Source organism: Bactrocera dorsalis, chromosome 4, assembly GCF_023373825.1.
Source record: "Bactrocera dorsalis isolate Fly_Bdor chromosome 4, ASM2337382v1, whole genome shotgun sequence".
Classification (NCBI taxonomy): Eukaryota; Metazoa; Arthropoda; class Insecta; order Diptera; family Tephritidae; genus Bactrocera; species Bactrocera dorsalis.
Window position 1 is genome coordinate 47,303,016 of NC_064306.1, and position 17,211 is coordinate 47,320,226.

Sequence of the window (17,211 nt, forward strand, 5' to 3'; positions counted from 1 at the left end):
GCAATACTATCACATTTGAAAACTAACGACAATGATTAGAGGTTATGAATTTGTTCGTCAGTGTAGTTACTTGTTTGAACTTGTATAATGGACACGGTGATAAAGTAATCGCATTGGATAAAGAAGTTATAGATTTTTAACAATATTTGTTTTACAAAAATCGCAGTCCTCTCGAACTCAAATTAACACATACATTTATCCAGAACTTCATGTCGCACAGATAAATCACTTTAAGATTTTTCTTTACTTTTAATCGCATTAAATCGCATTCGCTCAGCATTATCCCCTCACATGGTTGGCTTGAATCGTTAATTAAATTGAAAAGCGGCAGCAAAATGCTTAAGAAGGCTGGCAAAGCTGTAAATTATGTTGACAGTGAAATCATTAAAGCAGTTTACTTTCTTATATACACATACATATGTATCTGGAAGGAAGGAGCATAGTAGTTTTTACCCCATGCTTTAACTGAGAACTGGTTTCTTAACTGGGTTCAAAGTGGTTACAAATAAAAGGTTATGGATAGGTTTTGTATCCTTTTAATTTATATTAGTGGTTTCATCTCTATCCTGGTGTCTCCTTTATAAGAATGTATAACTCTACGAACATATCTACCTAGGTAGTATACTTCAATTTCATTTTCCTTCGTTGGGTCAAAAGATAGAAAGGGGTTTTAACTTAAATTTCGCGTTAAAACCCATTCGTCGAAATATTTTTTCCTAGGGTGGTATAACTGTCAGACCTTCGGTGAGAATTATTTGCATTTTATTTTGATTGGTACAAATTATTCAAAGAGGGTCGAGAAAGCGTTGATGACGAACCATATCCAGGACGGCCATCAACATCAACTGATGAAAATCGACAACTAACAGTTAGAGATTTTACTGTCATTGATGGAATATCGGAAGGGTTAGTGAAAACCATTTTGAAAGATCATTTAGGCCTAACAAAAGTAAAAGCACCAAAATAACTTAATATTTTCGAAAAACAGCGACGCGTCAACCTATGTGAAGCAATGCTTTGTGTGAAGTTATTCGCAAACACAGGCTGGAATTATGGGCCGACAATTTTTGGGTTTTGCATCACGATAATGCACCGTCGCATGTTGCACTGATTCTTTGAGAGTTTTTGGACAAATTTTCAACCAATATCGTGCCGCAACCATCGTATTCGCCTTATTTGGCTCCGTGTGATTTCTGAATATTCAGAAACTTTAACCACCGCTCCGGAAAAATCGTTTTCATTCAACAGTAACAATTCGAGAATTGGAAAAAAGAGTATATTTGAGCCATGGGGGATTACTGGGAAGAGACGACATAGATTTAAAAAGAAATTAAGAGCAAAGAGTTATTATTTTTTGCTCAAAGTAGTAGTTCAATTTCTAATAAGATACGATTGCGTACGAAAATGTGGTTGGGTGGTTGTAAAGGAATTAACAGCATTTAATTTGATGTCATTCATCGTTAAGTAATGGATAAAGAAATTATCTGCTCACTTTAAGGAGAAAACAAATTAAAGAAACTTTTTAACGGCATTTAATTTGTAAATACAATCACATTAGTCTTTAATGAAGGACTTAAACAAGTCAAGTTAATAAAATTATAATTAATTTTGTTAACAAACACACATTTAAGTATAACAAAATCTTAATAGTAGAGAGATACAAATTTATGTAGGCATATATTTGTTGTGTTTTGAAAAAAAAAACTTAAATTTGTTTAACATTTGCATGACGTGAAAAAGCGATTGACAAGGCTGTATAGAGACACCTCATGCTGCTAAGGTTGCAAAGCTTTATAAAATCGATTTTTTTATTGGGTTTTGCTAAACCTCTGGAATATTGTGGAAACGTAGCCATAAAGAGTTGCGAGCTCTAAGCCAGCTTTATTGTCACAAAAAAAAATTGATTAATATTTTTTAAACTGTGTGTTTCAAAGACAACGGTCAAGATTTGTTAAGACCTACTTTTCTGACTTTGATGAGATTTTATACAGGTGTGTAGCAAAGTACTTTAAATAAATTATTTTATACTAAAATTATTTTAAAAATACAGGGTTTGTCCGGAAAGTAATAGGACTGAGGCGATTTAAAAAAAATATTTAACCAATCGTTACAATTCTTCAAAAACATTCAAAATAAGCTCCTTCTGCGACAATGGAGCGCTGATAGCGCGATTTCCACGCATTGAAGGCGTCACGGAAAGCATTTTCTGGAATAGCCTTGAGAGCTGAGGGGCATGCTGCTTGAATCCCCTCTGTCGTCTCAAAATGCTTGCCTTTCATCGACCTTTTCAGGCAAGGAGCGTTGTCGTGGTGCAACTTCCAATCGGCTGCGATATCTTGTCGGAACCGATTGACTTTCGTTTAAGTCTCTTGAGGGATTCCACGTAAAACTTGGCGTTGACGGTTTGTCCAGGAGGAACAAATTCATGGTGGACGATGCCTTTGATGTCAACCAAGACAATGGGCTTCGTTTTCACTTGCAATTCTTCCGTTCTTCATCAGCGACCTTTTCCCGGTCTTCCAAAAAGGCTTGGTGCCTCCGAAACACACCACTTCTTGCTAAAGTAACATCTGGGTAAGCCTGCTTGATCACATCAAACGCCTGTGTCGCAGATTTATCGAGTTTCACACAGAGTTTAATCGCGTACTCGTACCTCTGTTCTAACGAACGTCGAAAATGTTTGTTCTGACTCTCCAGGTGCTTGGAGACAACTGACTCGTTCGTTAGCTAGAAACGCCCTCTACCGAATCCAATCGGTGCCCACACGCTCTGAAGTATAGTCGCGGCGGAAGAAAATCAGTCCTATTACTTTTCGAACTTGTATATCGTTTTTCCGATGATTTAGAAAATAAACATAATTATTTTCGGGTATTTTAAAAAGATATGTATGTTGTTATCTACCTTTCTTGACAAAATGCTTACTAAGAATTTCTCTGTAATCAAACTATGTAGAAATTCAGCGAAATGTGGCTACACGACTTTATTGGCTTCTCAGTGTTCAAATATGCTGCTTAACGAAATAATATTGATCAATGCTGATTTTCATAGGAGGTTAATAAGGGAAATCTGAATGATAATACAATAATACTATTTTTTTAATAAGCCACTTGAATAAAATCTTTTACTTCAAATCATTGATAGAAATACTCCCATTTCCCAGGCCACGTGGCTTTCATAAAGTATTTCGACTCATAGCATTCTGCAAGTATACTTAGAAACTTTCATTCTTCTGGAAACTTTTTCGTTAACTTCCAGTTTACGGAAGCAATGTGGTTTATGGCATAAAACAAATAAATATAATGTCAAAAACTTGTTTAGAGTTATATGATTTCGCGATGATTGCGTTCAAATAACTCACGTGCTGATGTACAGTATTATACATACTTATATAACCGCTAACGAACTAACTCAAAGCCAGACATTGCAATAAAAAAATGGAGGATAACAAGAAGTAAAAACGATAACATTTGATTCCTGCGAAACAGCAGCGAACTCTTTGAAGTGAAACCGAACTTTCTGAGGTAAACAAAAATCGCGCTGTTTACAACAGAAAACAACAACGTTTTGGCCAAGAGCAATTTGCAAACATTTTATTAATGTTTGGAAGTCGTGGAAGCAGCGAGCAGAAACTGTTGACTGTTTGAAATAAAACATTTTTTTTTTATTTATTTTGACTGCAGTTTTTCAGCAAGAATTTAAATAATGTCAATTTGTTGTGAAAATTTGACATATTAACTTTCGCTGACAAAGGTTGATAAAGCGCACAGATGAAATCTAAGAGAACGGCGTTATTGTGATCGAAACTTTTGCACAGGGTGGTGCATATGGTAGTTTAACGAACTTTACGCTCAAGTAATGTATAATGCTCATAAATTTAACAAAAAGATGCGGTGACTTACAGAAGGTTTCAAGACCGGAGCACAGCCTTGTAGAACTTCCAGAGGCTCTTGTGACTGAAACTCGGATCATACTGAAACTATGAATGGAACACTTCTCCAACCTGCTGAATGGCAGCGAAAGCATAACATCAAGAGATTGCGAAGCCAATTCCCCAATCGATGGCGATAAAGAAGACGAGCCATTGCCAGACCATGAAGAAGTTTGAATAGCAATTACCCATCTGAAGAACAACAAGGCAGCAGAGGCCGATGGATTGCCGGCCGAACTATCAAATATGGCGGCGATGAACTGATAAGGAGCATTCATCAGCTTCTTTTTAGAATATGGTCGGACGAAAGCATGCCCAACGATTGGAATTTAAGTGTGTTCTGCTCAATCCACAAAAAGAGAGACCCCACAATCTGCGCCCACTACCGTGGGATAAGACTCCTCAACTTCGCGTATAAGGTTCTACCGAGCGGATTGTGTGGAAGATTAATTGTCATACGAGTGAATAAACGCCATATGAACCACCTTATAGATATTTACAGAGACACTCATTACCAAAACCAATTAGCATAAGAGTCGACAACAAGTTTACTTTGTAATTTTCGTTTACACGTCATCTTCTTTGTATCGAAAATAGAAAAATAAAGAGACATAAATATGACAGAGAATGGTTATGAGTATTATTTTTTGCTTATATGACACACATGCAACTTTAAATAATCATTTACAGTCATACTTTTTGTATCGCATGTCATTTCAAAAATATTTGTATTCACGCCCGTTATTTATGACTTAAAAAGGACAAAAATGTACATATACATAACCAAATGTATGTCAAGAAAACGAGTCCTTTAAGTCTTGTCTAGACACGTGCCTGAAATTTGAAATTTACTTTTCAACTATCGATTTAGCTTATCAACAATTTTTCAGTTTCACTCATTCATTTACTTATTATTTCGCCAGTGTTTTTGTTTCTTTTTGTTGTATGCCTTTTTGTTTGTAAGTGTTTTCTATTTTGAAGTCAAAGTATACAATTTAAATTGCTTTTGTCCTCCACTAATCGCCTTGTCTTCGGGCAAATGAGCCATATCTTAATTACGCCTGAAATATTTCTTCTTGCATTTGAAGATTTTGCTTTGTGCTGTTTTTTTCAGTATTATGTTTTTCAGTTGTGTTTCTGTTTTTTGCATTACAAAATTTGCTTTTACTGATATTTATTTGCGTTCAGGATTTGTGACCGCAATCGGCTCATGATGAATTGCTTGGCGATGGGTTCTATAAGATAGCTACAGTAATTTGATACTTACTTTTTTGTTTAAACTAAATTTGCTGAACAAGCGGCTATTTTTCATTGTTAACTGCATTGGTGTTTGGCATTAATGACCAAAAGAATTATTATGTCTGCATTTTTTTTCAAGTTGTGTTGGTAATTGTAATTATTTTGGCATATATCATTTGGAATCAGCGGGATTAAAGTGTCTTTTGGCAAATTTTTAAACATCAGACAGTTTAAAATGAAGGGAACAAGCAAATTCAGAAATTTCAGAACAAAGTCTTAATATAAAATGTGATCCAATTCGAGGTTCCCTACTTTTTAAAGAAAAACACAGATACTTCAAATTGATTGAAAAATGTTTATTATCATTCGAAAGGACATTCTTAGGTATTTATTTCTTGAAGATTATCTCTTTCAAATATTGGTCGCGGCTGGGTCTCAGATGGTCCATTCCTTCTCTTTTATTTTCAATGACTCGTTCGATCATTTAGACTGTAACTGACGAATGACACGAGGGATGTTTTACTACAAAGCATGAATCGAATTGGGATTGTCTTCATAGATTTTAAATTTTACATATCTTCATAGGAATAAGTCTAACGGTGTGATATCACACGATCTTGGTGGCCGATTGAACGGCCCTAGACGTGAAATTATCTGCTCACCGATGTGTCTCTCAATAAATCCATTAATTGATGCAATGTGTGGGAAGTGGAACTCTTCAAGAGCCCATAGAGCGAAGCGATATCACCTGGAATGGTTGATCGGCTTCAGTCTTTGCACAAACTGTATTTTGTACGCTTTCAATTTAAGATCTCAACTTAAAATGCTCCGAGTTCCTCCTTCCGTCAGTCCGAGTTGCTATGAACAGCTACGCTGCTATATTTTCTTCACCGCGTACTGGATGTGGTATATTCGATCGAATATTATGTAGCAATGAATGCTGGGTATCAAGATAGGTGAGGGTGCTGAGAATAGTACGCTTAGTAGGCTGACTTGTTGACCATCGAGAGTCTTTCCAAGACGAAATGCCAATCAATTCTCAAATAAACATAACATGATAGCTTAACACGACTCAAGGGTGAACTGTCCAAAACAGCTAAACTACCTCTACTAGGATCACCCGTTACATAATTCGAATGAAAGGAGAATGAATTGCCATCATATTTGGAATCGTATTAACTCATACTTTGTGAGTTTCATTACCATATTTCCTTCTGTGCCAAGACCAGCTTCATTTCGAAAGAAGTACGGACCGAGGATTCCACCAGACCAAAAATCGCACCAAACTATTAACTTAGGTAAATGTAATGATTGACCGCACCACTTAGACGGAAGAGAGCTTCATCGGAGACAATGATTTTTTTTTATCCTTTTCATGTTGTTCCAAAGCGAAATCAGCAAATTCGTGACATTTACGGTGAGCCAATGGCTTCAGTTCTTGAGTGAGAACAATTTTCTATGGATACAAGCATAAATCCTTTCGTAAAAACCGCCAGGTTGTAATTTCGGACAGTCCCAATTTTTTAGAATGTCTTGGAACCGACAAATAGTGATCTTCACAGTACTTTTTCGATCGGCAGCAATATTTTTTACTTCAACGGGTTTTTGAAAATTTCGACGAATCTGATAAAGATAAAGCCAATATTATACGTTCATTTAATTCCTACAAATTCCTTTAAATCCTACAGATTGTCCGATACATACGGTATAAACCCATCCATAAGTTTGAAATTTGTATATAAAGTACTTTCTGGTATTCATAAAGTTAATAATATGTGAGTTTATTGACCGATATACTTACATTGTATAAAGTCAAAAAGAAGTTGGAAATTTTTATATTAGATATATGGAGGCTAGGAAAATATTCACCCGAATTACCTATGTATGTTAGATATAAGGGCACATTATTATCGGAAAAAAATTAACTCTAAGTTTCAATAATATATTTTGCAGATTGACCGATATTTGCAGTAAATAGTCGGTCATGTGCTGTGGGTTGCACATATGAGAGATGGTATATGTATCTTAAAGTATTATATCTGAAAGGCTTTATTTCGATAACGTCACTGACACTCAGCTCTTGATTTATATACAGTATAATGAATTATAAGATATATTAAATTGTGATGTTCCCATATGGAATACACAGTCGTGGTTGTAATTCGACTTCGTCGGTTAATATAATGCGTCCAATACTGTACTGTACTGAATAACATACAGTTAAGTTACACAGGACCACTAAAACAAATGTCCTGAAGTGATTTCGACCTTGATATTATCAATGACAAAAAAATATCAAAAACTACCAAGATGGCGGTGTTTAAAAAATGCATTTTATCTCGAGTTTTGGTCGTTTGTTGGCCAGCCTTTGATCAGAACAAAACCTGGTAGGTTATGCAGAAAACTTTGATAGTTATCGGCTCATTTTTCTCTGAGAAATCATGGCAGTAAACTCAAAAAATGCTGTTTCGGGAAAAATACGTTTAAAAGATGGTTGAAATATTCTAATTTAAGCCGTTGCACATACCCAAGAACTGCTGTACGATCTTTGCGTTCTATTTTTAAGATACTTTTACCGCACATTTATTTCCATTACAAGACTTAGCGGCTGCAGAAAGTACAAGAAATGATAGAATCAGTTGCACTAATTAGTTGAAACAACGTGCCAAATAGGCGACCGTACTTGAGGGCGTTACACATCGACACCTGCAGCACGCAACAAGTCGCCGACACCGCCAAGGCGCCATGTCAAGCACCGGAGGTGACTCGCCGCATTGGCGCACTGGAAATGGCAGCAGACAAAAAGCTAGCCCTCAAATTGATGAGCACATTCTAGCCTTAAAAATAGCATAAGTAAACGCTTACATAAACATATGCAGTCAAGTGTGTATGTATGTGTGTGCAATGACACCGGATGTGTATGGCTGTCTGAGCAGTGGCTGGTGCGAGCCACGACAACTAATGGCCACTTAATATATCCCGGCGCGCTACTGTTGCGCAGTGGCAACAACACTTCCGACTAGCAGACACATGCCAACGGTTGCCTTCTCAGCTACAAATACAAATACAAACAGACTAATGTATATTCATGTGGTTATTGTATGTATGTGTGCGTGCGGTTATGTGCACTTGCACACCTTTGCTTTTGCTGTTGGCGACAAGCAGACTGGCATTTCGCGACAGTCGGCTGCCTTTGTGCGTATGTATGTACATGCTGCATTGGTCGGCAGCAGGTAAGTGTGAGTACATAACACAAGAAATATATGAGGAAGCAAAAAAGGCGAATATCCTTAAATAACTACAATCCATACACACATACGTATATCGTATATAAGTACATATATACATACATATATAGTTACATAGCAGTATATATACTAGACAGCAAATTTGAACGCAACTGACTTGCTGAGTGGTGCACTTCACATTCTTAGCTGCTTGATGCATCCTTCACTCCGCTTCTTGACAAGTCCTTCTGGCCATTGTATAATTTGTGTCGTTGCACTTGTCGACAATGACCTCTGGCCGGTTTCAAGAGCTCGCCACTCAACGCTCTATTGTCATTATATTGTCGTCACATAGCAGCTTTGTTGTTATTGTTATTGTGTCTTGGTTTTTTTTACTTGTAAGGATAATTGTACGCACCGCAGTCGCATATAATTGCTGCCCACTAGATTTTATCTACACGAATAATGTCTGAGTAGGCAATGCCAATGTCCTCGCCGCCGCCTTTTAAGCGTTGCGAACAGTTTTGTTGAATTTTGCTGTGACCGCGTCATTTTCCTGGAGTCACACAATAATTTAGGCGATAATTTCTTGGTCTCCAATTGTGATTTATCTATTTAACTACAAATTTCTCTGTATTTCTCTGGAGTGACGTGTCAAGCCGCAAATTTTGGCTCGAAAATGAGCATGCATTTTCTTTATATTTGATTCCTTGTATTCTTTGGTGATTCAAGTTCAAAAAATCTCCCCCAGAAAAAACTTGAAAATATATTTTTTTTCTGAATATTTTTTGACGAGTCATTTTTTTTATCAAATAAATTAAAATGTGTGCATTTACAGAAGTTAATTAGCAATTCATTGTGAATAATACTAAATTCCAGTGATACCGCAGCTGATTTCCAGAGGTCTCGACCTTTCAAAGCGGCATCGTTTCGCTCTATGAGCTCTTGAAAAGTTCCAAGAAGATCCGACGTTTTCAGGCCTAAATATTGTTCAACGATGAAACCCATTTCTGTCTCAATGGGTACGTAAACAAGCAAAATGGCCGCATTTGTGACGAAGAAAAACCTAAAGCTGTTCCAGAGCTGCCATATCAACCACAAGATTTCGTTTGGTATGTGGGCTGGTGGAATCATCGGTCCATATTTGTTTAAAAATGATGAATTGAATCTGGTGATCTCGGCTACTTTTCTTTTCAACAAGATGGTGCCGCTTTCCAAACATCGCATCAATCAATTAATTTCGATTGTCAATTTGCCACCACGGTCGAGTGATATCACAACGTTCGAACTTTTCCTGTGGAGATCTGTAAAGTCTAAAGACCATGTGGACAATCCCGCTTCGATTCATGCCTTGAAGCAAAACTTTACGAAAGTCATTCGACAGAAACCGGTCGAAATGATCGAACGAGTCATCGAAAATTAGACTCAAAGGATGAACCTTTTCAGTCGTAGCCGCGGCCAACATTTGAAAGAGTTAATCTTCAAAAAAATGCCAAAGAATGATTTTTCAAATGATAATAAACATTCCCCATAAAATTTTAAGTCGCTATGATTTTTCTTTAAAAAAGTATGGAATCTTGAATTGGATCACACTTTGAAACAAGTTGTTGTTTTAAATTTTGCTTTAATTCTTAAAAATAGTCTTGTGCTCCTTGAGCCATTATTTTCATAGTGAAGTAAAAGAATGACTTTTAGAAAGAGCTTGGAAAGGGGTATAAAACAAATAAGATATATGGTAAAAGCTCTAATGGAAATCCTGTATTAACAATCCATTGAAAGACCAAAATATATGAAATAGCTATGGATATTATACCAGTACAAACATAGCTTCTTTCTTACATCCATATTTCAGTGAATTTATAAACTTAGAATCATGTGAAAAACAATACGTGATAAAGATCAGTAATATTTGCAAAAGAAGTTTTCTGAGCTGAGGTTTCAACTAAAAATCTGACTAGGTCAAGTTGAGGTTGGACGTTAAAACTGTGCTTGAACAATCTTCGGAGTAAATACATATATTGTGACAGAAAAATAAAACAAAATGAATATTGATGAATAATTAAATATTTTGCGTTTTATTTACAATTTTCGGATCGTTTTTTATCACAATGCATATCACTGTTCACCCAAGGCTTTCAACACAGGAACATACTACCCAGATAGAAAGATTTTTACACTAATTTTTCAAAGTAACCAAAAAACTATAGATACTTGAAACACCCTGTTGTCTAATAAGAATAAATAATATTCCGATTAACAGTTGGCAAAATGTCCAATAAGAATCCAAAAACAAGTTTTCCTTACTTATTCCACCTCAAAGCAGGATTTACATTTTACGCCATCACAATGTTGATACTTTTTGTGCCAAAGTTTTTGCAACGTGTAAGCTTTGCCTAATATGTGGTTTTGGATACGTAGAATTTTTGTTGACCATTAAATTGCTTTACAACCAGAAACTTTTCAACCACAAACACCTGTCTCACTGCGGTATTTCGGACATTTTGCTAACAAGCATTTTGGGAAAGGTGATAATAAAAGTTGCGCACTAGAGAAAATCCCAAGCAAACAAATTTACTATTTATATATTTATATATTTATTCAGAAAACACACATGTTTCTCTGTGTTAGTACGATATGCAGTAAGAGTAGAAGTTTTCTGTGAAATTTCACGCTACTGCAAAAAAATAAAATAGACAATGCAATGCAGAAAGTGTGAAAGAGCAACCCAGTAAGCATACAGCTTGGGCATACAATTTAAAATATTTGAGGAGTATGCGATGTTGGTTTTTCAGCAATTATTCTACGAATATAATCTCTGCACTTCGTTAACGTCCTTTAGAATTTTTAAAACCAAATATTATGAAGAATCTTTCTCACATATTATTTTAACATGACTTAATACATTTTCTGTCTTTTTTTTGCAGTTATCAAACTGGAGAAACTATTAGCACGGGCAGAACCAACGCCAGGAGTTTCAGAAGGTAAGATATCCCTGTACTATACATAATAAGCACGTATAGAATTTTCAACACACTTTCACCAAAGGCAGCTTTATAAAATCTCTCTAAAAATGTATCTATCCTCTAGAAGTCATAGTATATAGAACAAAGAATTAAGAAATGAATATACATATGTCTGAACAATCGAAAATACTCTCACAACACCAATGGCGGCTTCTTCTCTGCCATTATACCGGCGAAGGAGTTATGAATGGAGGAGAGAGGCGGGATGAGCTTATTTACGTGTGGGTCAAAGCTTGAGGGGAAAGTTGGTAGAGGGGTTTACAGTCAGGAGCTCTCTGTCAGCTCCAGCTGACTATTTCAGTTTTTCCAAGCAGAGGTTGTAGCCATTATGGTATCAGTAGATTTAGTGCTCGAGAGTGCATCCTCCTTCAGAGACGTGGCCAGATAGCAAAGCGTTGATACTAGCCTTGAAATCACTATCAATAGCATCGAATGTATTTATGATAAGATTGGAATAGGTGCCAGGTCACAGCGAAATGGCAGGAAATTGTAAAGCTGATCAGCTGCAAGGAAAGACACCCTAGAACCGCTAGAGATCTTGTGATTTGTTAGCCCTCAGTAAGGCCTTTAACAAGCCATTGCCATATTTTCGTCTACGCTATAAGGCTGGTAATTATGGAAGGAGAAGATGTGGAAAGAACTCAACACTTCCTTCTTGACTGTACCGCGTTTGGGACGTAAAGACTTATAAACTAGAGAACGCATATTTTCAGACTTCTCACCGAACTGGCGGGAATAGAATTTAAAAGTCTGTGCAAATTTGTACTAGCTACTAAGAAGCATTTGCTATTTTATAATATAAGTTTCTATGGCTTCACAATGGACTACGTCTACATGTGATCTCTGTGGATCAACCATCTAGCCTATCGAACTCAAAGCAGCATAAAATATGTTTCTATACGAGAAAAATGTGTAATAAAAGTGAATTAAGATGGGTCAACTTGTTTTAAACTCAATATTATAATTACTAATATAATGACATTGTAACTTTGATCCAAAATATAATAACCTGTAAAACAATTTTTTCCATGTCACTTTGTTTGATATAAACAATGTCGAGATCAACAACAATCATAGGAACAATAACCGTAGGAAATTTTGGAAAAATAATTTTTAAGTAAAAATTTTTCATAAAAGAACTTGATTTTAATCGGTCAGTTTGTATGACAGCCATATACAAGTGAGCAAACTCTTGAGGAGAAAAGGGCATGTGCAAAATTTCACTCTTAAAGCTTAGTACGCAGCTCTCAAGAAACGTAAAAGCTTCATATAAAAAAACGCTTAAGAAACGGTCCAGAAACGTTCCTGCGATAAAGTTACTTGTGCTAGTACGCAGCTCTCAAGAAATCTAGTACTAATTTTCATTACTTTTTTTTCAATAAAATGTGAATATGGCAAACCTGGTTTTGCGAAGAAACATCAAATCAGCAATTGTTTCTTGAGGGAAATTCGAAGTAATCGTCAAATTCATCCTAAATTAGTTGAAATCATTATTATAAAGTATATTCCATTTTGAAATGTTGTATAAAACCAACCAATCATCAACAACATTCCTTAAATCTCAATGAAAATATTTGTGTTACCACACACATACATACATACGCACAAAGTTTGTTTACTTTGTTTATTCTCTCTTGCTCTTCTAATGTGAATCATTCACAATGCGTAACCAGCTGTCAAAATTACTTGAGAAATAATGTATTTTTTTTCTTGAGCAATTACTTGAGAGCTGCGTACCAACCTTAAAAACTGAGGGACTAGCTCGCATATAAATATGTATAGAAACAGACGGGCATGGCTAAATCGACTCAGATTGTCACGCTGATTATTTACATATGTACAAGTTTTATGGAGTCTTCGACGTTTCCTTCTAGGCGTTACAAACTTCTTAGTAAACTTAGTACTTATACGCTATTAAGGGTACAAAACCAAATTATTACAAATAGACAAATAGACTCCCTTTGCAGTTCCCTAAGTAATCTCAAGTTGTTTAGAGAGGAACAAACGCAGGTAAAAACAAGAAAAGAAGGGCTAAGTTCGGGTGCAACCGAAAATTTTATACTCCTGCAAATTTACAAGAATCAAAACCAGGGAAATACTTTTTGGTGTGAAACGGAAACCTGAAGATCAAAATCCAAGTAATGTTCGAAAACCCTGATATTAGTTATATAAGAAGTAAGTCAAGTTCTCCCTCAAATTTATCTATTTTAGGCACAAAGTTAGACAGGGTAAAGCACGCTAACTCATTTTCATTGAGATAGCTCACATATTGGCCGATATATGATATATAAAGTCACCAGGAAGCTCAATTGTCTTTCTATTACGTATATGGGGGTTAATGGAAGTATTGGTCCGGTTCGTCATAGAAATGTGAAAAAAATTCAACATACCAAATTTTGTCGAAATCGGGCAGTCAGGTGCCGAAAGATGGGATTACACTAAAAAGTGTGCGGTGCCACGCCCATCGTACAATTTTCACCCTCGCTCTTACAAAGCCTTATCACACCATCCCGGCAGTAAATTTTAGCATCTCTGGCGTATTTAGATTCTGTTTTATCACGCTTTTTGTAGTTTTAAAGATTACCGTTAGGTGGGGAGTGACCTTCGGTTTTCCTTCGATTTCATCCATTTTCACATTATTGATATTATTCGTTCCGGGGAATTTGGTTGTTGTAGCTTCAGTGGTTTATGAGATATACCTATATATATAAAAGTAATTAGAGGGCGGGGCCAGAGCAAATTTTTCAAAAATTTTTACCTACAAGTGCCCCTAATTACTGTGATCCCCCTTAGCAAATTACAGCTTTATTACTTAATTTAGTGCTTAGTTATGGCACTTTATATGTTTTCGGTTAATGGCCATTTGTGGGCGTGGCAATGATCCGATTACGGCTTTTATAAAGGCACTATTTTACACTGATCTAACCTTAAATACCTTAAATAGCATAGGTTGTAACTAAATTTAAAAACAATTTCATAGCAATTTATATGTTTTCGGTTAATGGAGATTTGTGGGCGTGGCAGTAATCCGATTATGGCTTTTGGCTTTTATAAAGGCACTAATTTACACTGATCTAACCTTAAATACCTTAAAAAGCACAGGTTGTAACTAAATTTAAAAAACAATTTCATACCTTAATTGCCTGAATCAAGATCAATTGACTTTGCCTCTATTTTTTACTACCTGAACATACTTTTTATGTTGAATACTTTTAAAAATTAAAGAGCCCATTTCTTATTGATTTTTAACATCGGCATCAAGACAGAAGTAAAATAACAATACTCTACTCATAAATTACTAATTTAATATGGTCACTTATATAATTCTCATAATTAATTTGTATTGTTTTCAATTTAAGAATGGGGCTCTGGTTGGAATGGTCCAAATTTTATTGTGGAAATCGAAGAGACTGGCTCTGCCTCAGCAACGAACACAGATTATCTCAACAGCAGCGAAGATGTGACCAATTTAACTCCACTGAATTCCACCCTAGCGGGGAGTGGTAAGTTTAAAATAATAATTATACAACTTTTGTATGGCAAAATAAATATAATAGTTCTCAAATGTTTATACTAACCGCCAGAAACTCAAAAACCACAATTTTCATAGACTTAAATTCTGATGAATGCTATAATCATTAAAGACGATAATTACTAACAGTAGGTATAAAGAGAACGAGGACAGACTTTAATAACTCCGGGTGTAACACAATAAAGTAACGCCTGCCTTTTTTTTCTACCTATATTCTTTTTTTTACCTGCGCAAGTTCAACACTTTTTAAAAACCAAAACTTTTCTCAACACTAGTTGAATATTTTTCGGCTATAAAAGGTTGAGTGCTCTCGAGCATTGCCATAGTCAGCTTTTGCTTCTTCAAGTCACATCGTGCCAAACTCAGAACAAACTCTCTAAAAATGGGTATTCAACATTCGAAAAAATGTGCTTCCAATGTTAAAAATAGTACAACGTTGCCAAGCCAGCATAATACGGTTACTTCAACAAAACCTGATCTGACTATTATTATTCCAGTATTAAGCGATGAACCTGTGTCACCTTCGCTGCGTAAACCTAAATCAAAAAACCTTTGCCGTGCTGAGAAGCCGACAACCTATCCATTGACTCAGCCTGCGGACAGTAATTCGGTGGATTTGGCTTCGGAGAGACCCACTGCAACTAGGAGGAAACAAATATCCAAAAGACGACCACATAAAGAGCCCATTTCTTATCCATGGGATCGAGCCTACGCTATATGCCAGGAAGATGCATCTCAGCCGACGGACAATAATACTGAGAATTTAGTTTCAGTAAGAGCCACTACAACTCCGAAGAAACAAAAGTCCACGAAAGCGTCACAAACGGAGCCCATTTCGTATCCATGGGATCGAGCATATGCTATGTGCCAAGAAGGTGCATCTAAACCTACGGACAACAACACGGAGAATTTGGTTTCACTTTCTAAGGAATGCGAATCGAAGTTACAGTCACATAAGAAACCTATTGTATGTACTTGGGATAGAACATTCGCTATCTGTATAAAAAATGCCAAACAAGAAGAGTCACAGAGACAGATGACCTGTAAAACCAGAAAACCTCGTCGTCGAGTATCATTGCGCCGCCACCCTTATAAGTAAAGCTTTGCCGAGGTTAGGAGATGAGAACAAATAATTCAACTTTACCTGGGATGATCGAATGTTTATTCATAAGAGTGTAATATTTAGAAATTTCTTTTAATTAATAATTTTGTTTGTAGACATTAAATATTTTTACGAAAACAGCACTTTAGTATTTTACAACTTATTTGTTGCAATAAAAATAATTTATTCTATCAAATTATGTTTAGTGTTGGGGTTTTGAGCAATTTTTTTAGCATTCCAAAACAAAAAGAGTTTTCGAATTGGTTCGATATAATTTCACATAAAACTGCCTCAAGTTCTTTGGAATAGTTGTAATCTAGTATTTCCTAGTCATTAGGGTATAAGTTGGACAAAACGATTTGATAAGTTTAACAGAGCAAAACATTGTTGCAACTATCCCCAAACTCCCATCCTAACATGACATCACTAAATTCCTGATTTTAGGAAATCTTCAGTTTCAACAGCTGCCTTTTCTCAAGCTCTCTTCTTCTCGTCTCGACCCCTTGTTCTAAATTATTATTTGCCAAACCTTGGCCACTACATCAATAATACTTATAACATTACTAAAAAGAATTTGTTGTAATTGGCTCTGGGCTTTATCCCTTCTCTGGCTTTGGTAATACCACGCGCTCTCAAATTGGTTCAAATTCTTTATTCTCTGTTTATTTTATTATTATTTGCTTTACATATTAAAGCACCAAAGAAAAATTGTGTCTTGCGGCGGCTAAGCAAATAGAAATAACTGTAAAGCACGAAAATTAAATGTGCAAACGAACGAAAAGTAAAATTATAAAGGATGTATCAGTTGTATACACTTCGTCCTTTATGTTCGCTTTGTATTTGTATTTCCAACAAATTAAAAGTGCTAGAAAGCCGCTTCCAAATGTAGTTTTAAGCGAAGTCGAAATACAGCCCACTCCACAACTGCAAATGCTTTAAATTTTACGGATTCGTTCGTGTAAAACTTCAAGCAGCGGTCACCAAAGAACAAAGTAAGCAAGGAAAGAAGTAAATCAGTAAGGGAAAATGCAGTAAATACATAAGTACAATGCAGTAAACAGTGTCTGAAGTGGGGAAAAGGAGATTTGAGTGGTACTTTTGAAATACTCCAAAAAGAAAATGCGTGAAATATGTGTCGAGTTAAAAGTAAATAACAAAAA

At 35.8% G+C, this 17,211-nt stretch overlaps 1 protein-coding gene across 1 annotated transcript in view; it reads left to right on the plus strand.

Moving 5' to 3' along the window:
• LOC115065799 (uncharacterized) overlaps positions 1 to 17,211 on the plus strand; it is a 216,590-nt gene that overhangs the window by 158,269 nt on the left and 41,110 nt on the right. Inside the window, exons 2-3 of the mRNA XM_049455232.1 lie at positions 11,319 to 11,375; positions 14,777 to 14,920. The gene's annotated coding sequence lies outside the window, so the exon portion shown is untranslated. The remainder of the gene's footprint in view (positions 1 to 11,318; positions 11,376 to 14,776; positions 14,921 to 17,211) is intronic.